Raw genomic sequence first — 4,898 nt, 5'->3', positions numbered from 1 at the left:
GTACATAGCATGTACATACATCTATGGTTTTTTACTTCATCCCATGCTTGTCAAGTGTTGCAGTTTTTAGGTTCAAAAGTGTACTTTTAGTTGAGCATGAATGCTCAACAAGAGGGTTGGGCAATGATGGTGCAGTTAAAGTTGGTCGGAGCTAAGTAGTGGTCTATGCCAGGGTGCAGTCGAGTGCAGTGCAGAAGGCTAGGGCAGGTGCCAAGGCCCTTGGCAGCCAAAGGATAGCCGAAAAGTATGCCTGATGCGGTTTTTTAGGCCAAAAGTGCTGGGGAATGGTCCAGATGAGATGAGAGGTCAAGATGTTCGAAATGCCAAAACCGTGTCCTGAAAGGTAGTGCTTAGTGTGCTCCAGAAGCCGGTCCAGACGGCTCATCAAACGGAGTCCCGGGGCTCTAGATATTGCAGTTTAAAGAAAGGGTGTGTAGCACATCCCCGACGGGTAGGGCAGCTGGGGACAGATGGCTCGGGCTGATGTCAGTGCATATATGTGTAGTCCTTGAGTTATGGAGCATGCCTATCTTCTCGGATCGTGAATCGGAGCTCTGGATACCAAGTTATGGCCATTTGAAGTTTTTCCGGGGGCCGGGTCTGAGCCCACTTGGCCGCACTGGAGAATGTTCCATCTGGCATCTTCTGAGCCTAGATGAAGTTCTAGAGCAGGGAGTACATCATATGGAGCTAGCAAGAAGTGACTGCATGCCAAACAGAGTCCGAAGCGAGAAGATATGGTCGTCGAAAAATTGGGAGCATTTGACTGGATCGGGTTGCAGGTGTTTTTTCCATTTTTCAAGGTCCCAGTTCGAGGATGCTGAAAAGTCAAAGTGCAGATATAGAGAGGGTAGTAGGAGCCGGAAAAGTGGGGTTTCACCCGGGCTTTACGGCTCGGCAACAGGAGATGGCAACAGAGAGTGAGAGCCAAGCAAAGGCAGTCTTCAAAAAGCTTTTTTTGTTAACAAAGTAATGGGATTATTTGAAGCCCTTGAGGCTCATGGTATATGGAGCCACCACGTGTCCAGTGGGTAAAACCCACATGCATAATCAAAAGCCCGAAGGCCGTAGTATTTAGGGTGGGGCGTGGCCCTCCCATAGACATCCAAGAGGAGTGAGGGGAGCTCCCCTCCCCAGCGGCTATGGCGTCCGTGTTGACCGCTGCGTGCGGCGCTGCAAATGGTGGCGTGGTGGTTTTGGGCGGCAACTGGCTAGGCGGGGCGGCTCCGCCCTCGCGAGTGATGATGTGGCACCCACCCATGGGGGGGCCGTTACCGCGGACAAATTCGGGCCAAAACCATTTTTGAGGGAAATGTGAACCCCTAAGGGGCAAAGACAGCGCCGTCGTTGCTCCCTAGAGGGTGCTTGTGTGTAGAGTGAAGTATGAAGCCTCCGGATAAGCACCAAGCTAGTCAAAGTCAAGCTGAGCCTCCCAAGGGGAGTGCCACATGTCGACCTACCATGAAAAATGCCTAAAAACTCAAAAAACGAGCCCAATAGGGGGGCAAAACTTTTTGTAACAAGGGACTTCTGAGTTTTTGCACTGTACATGAAAGGAGAAGAGAGAGAAGCTCAGAGAAGGATTGTAATGGAGCTTGGAAGCCATTAATGCACAACCCTGTTGGTTTATGGTGCCGTGTCGCATCCCCCTTCCCCTTTTCTCTTTGTCGTCTCGTCTGTTGCCACCTGTGGTGCCGGTGAAGCGTGTGTACGCCTGGATCGTTGGTGCATTGCAAAAGAGAGAGAGAGAGAGAGAGAGAGAGAGAGAGAGAGAGAGAGAGAGAGAGAGAGAGAGAGAGAGAGAGAGAGAGAGAGAGAGAGAGAGAGAGTGTGTATGTGTGGAGGGAGGCAGAGTAGGTGCAGTGAGGTGTCGGCTCCTTTTGCGGTCTTGGATAGAGTGTGTGCGATTGGGAACTGTGCAAGTGAAGCGGATTATGTGTTGATTGTCATTTCGAAGGTGTTTTTCGAGTGGATTGGGGTGCTGTGTTGACCCTGAGCTATAGAGAGGCATTTCTGGTCATGCCGGGTGTCGTCCCCATTCCCCCTCTCCGACGCGTGCTATCTTGGAGGGTGTAAGTGGAGCTAGTTGACATGGCAGTCTTGTTGAAGAGGGGGTGATGGGGACAATGGAGAGGAAGCAGCAAGGTTGATGTTGCAGACTATTCTAGCATGACATTAGAGACGTCTAGTACCTCTATTTACAGAGATGGACATTGATGATGCTCTTTACAACATTTAATGCACTAGTAACTTGTGTGTAGCAGAAATTGATAACATAGTGAACATTCTATTAAGAACAAGTTCCTAATGAGCATAGAGAGAGTACTTAATTGAGAAAGCAACATAGCAATTTACACCTAGCTAATTCGGCATTGACAATACTTGAAAAGAGAGAGAAATAGAACCATTGACAACAGTTGAGGACCTGATTTACATGGAGCCGGTCCCCCCTCCATAAAGGCTTGTATTATAGCTTCTCCCATCAAAGGAGACTTTTGTACAATACAATCTTTGTGTTCCTTGATAAAACTAGTTGGTGTAATGAAGATGGAAGCTTCATACACCAAATTATGCTTGAAAAACACACCTAGTGTCCCTAGCCTCAGTCCCAAGACCTCGCACACCTTCAAAAATGGTGAGAGCTAGCAGGGAATGTGGATAGATTGAGAGGAAGAAGAGGTATCTTATGAGAAAGAAGTGTTCTCCTCACATAATCACTCTAATAGCATAGCTTAGCTTAGTAATTAACATGGTAGAGGAGATGAGCATACCATTGAAGCTTGGCTCTTGGTTGGATTTGCATTCCAAAGCCAAGAGTTGTTGGTGTGGGCCTCTACTTCTCAATGCTTCAAGAAGAGATGGAGTTCTTCTTGTACACATGAGTTGGGTGTGTGTGTATGTAGCATTGTGTATGAGTAAAATGCAGCCCCTTCTCTCATCTTGGCCAACCCCTCTTGCTGAATGCTCATGATGGCCTCCCATTGGCTCCTGTAAAGCTTAGCCAATCGCAAATTAGAAGCATAGTTGATAGCCTTTTTACAAGTGTCCCCCTTTACCCTTTTGTGAGAGCTTTAAGGTATTTAAATAATTCATCTAAACTCTCATTGGACGTTTTTGTCTTCTGGCCAATAGAAATTAGGCAAGCCATTGGGCTGTTGGATGCTCATTGGACCCCTTGGTAGATTGTCCAATAGTCTTCTAGAGAGCTTAATTTCTATTGATTCTTTTATCAAGCATATTTAAATTGATTAGACTAAATTTACTCTAGCCTAATTCTCATTGGTCCACCTCTATGGCCATCCCATAGGATTTGAGGGGAGGTTGGGGGCAACTAGCCTAGGAGCCTGACATGTGTCCAGTATTCTCTTTGTGTAAAGAGCAAGCCTTGGAATGTGTGTGTGTGTTTCTCTCTCATCCCCTATAAAATGGGCTCGCCCCCTCCTTCCTAGGGATGTGGGAAGACTTTTTGGTCTTCCCCATGACCATCCAATTCTCGTATGCTTTGGCCATTGGATAAAAGGTTTTATTTTTGGAACCTTAGCCTATGGAAGTCTTAAAGGAGCTGAACCTTAGGTCTTTTAAGCCCCATTGAAGTACATTGCTCTTTTGCATGCTATCCCCATTTGGATCCCTAGTTTCCCTCCTTTGGGATCCCTAACAAAGACCGGGGTCTGCAACCTTACCAATATTCTAGCTTTTACTCTCCTGGTACTTCCCCATATTAAATGATGAATTTAACATGAGAAAATAATTTGGGAGTAGTAGATATTAGTTTTTATGATATTACCTCTCTCCTGAAATCATAGTCGTCGTCGACTATGAGGTAGAGAAGATAAATCCTAGTCATTTGTCCGTTTGCGAGCGGGTAGAGGACCCCTATTTTACCCTAAGACATCATCCCAGAATGGATGACTAGTCCATTTGGTGCTTGAGAGCCTTAGCTGCCGCAAGCATGTCTATAGATTAGTCCATATCAATCTTCCATAGTAGAGTGACAATCTCTACTTGGTGTTCGGGAGACGTCGTCTCCACAAACATGATCTTAAGCATGCATACTCATTAACATGTGTGCACAATTAAAAAAAAGAGTCTTATAATTCAAAAACTTTGTTCATTTATACATATTTACATTTGCTTACTCTAGGGAATCATTGTAAGCATTGACAAGTTTAGGTTATCCTTTAATTGTATGCCTTGCATCCATCTAGCATCTTCAAAAGGATAGTTTTTAAACTTGATAATATCGTCAGATAGTCTTACTGCCTCGTAATATCTTCTCTTCGTGTCGGAGAATGGACTCGAGCTGCAACACTTCTTCTTGGTCCTCGATCTCCGGTGGGTTTTCTATAAGTGGTTCTTGAGGTGGCTCTCCTTTGTAAGGCTTTAGTATGCTCACATGGAAAGCATTGTGTATGAGCCAATGGCTGGGCAACTTGACTTGATAGGCCATCTCATTGATTGGTCTAAGAATCTGGAAGGGACCATAGTAACTTTTTGCTAACTTAGCATAGTACTTTTGGTGTCCCATAGTATTCTTGCCCGTTGTGTGCCTTAATCGAGCATTGGGAAACTTAAGCAAGACCCAATCATTTTGTTTAAAGTTTAGGGCTCTTCTGTGCTTATCAGCAATAGCATTTTGCCTTTTCTGAGAGATGGATATAACATCCTTAATCTTCTAGAAAGATTCTTGCAGGTCGCGGCTATATTCATCAGAAATGAAGATCTTCCCATGTACCTTGAGTAGCATACTCCATAAGGGTAAGTACTTCTGCCATTGGGACTTTTGATCTACTTCTGTGACATAAGCTTTTAGTAGATCAAGAATGTTTAGGTTAGCCAATTCACTTTGGCCATCTGTTTGGGGACGATAGGCCGAAGAGAAATTTAGCCTTGTACCT

Source organism: Adiantum capillus-veneris, chromosome 29 (genome assembly GCF_014529385.1).
Source record: "Adiantum capillus-veneris isolate H3 chromosome 29, ASM1452938v2, whole genome shotgun sequence".
Lineage (NCBI taxonomy): Eukaryota > Viridiplantae > Streptophyta > Polypodiopsida > Polypodiales > Pteridaceae > Adiantum > Adiantum capillus-veneris.
Note: the sequence above shows the minus strand (reverse complement) of the source record.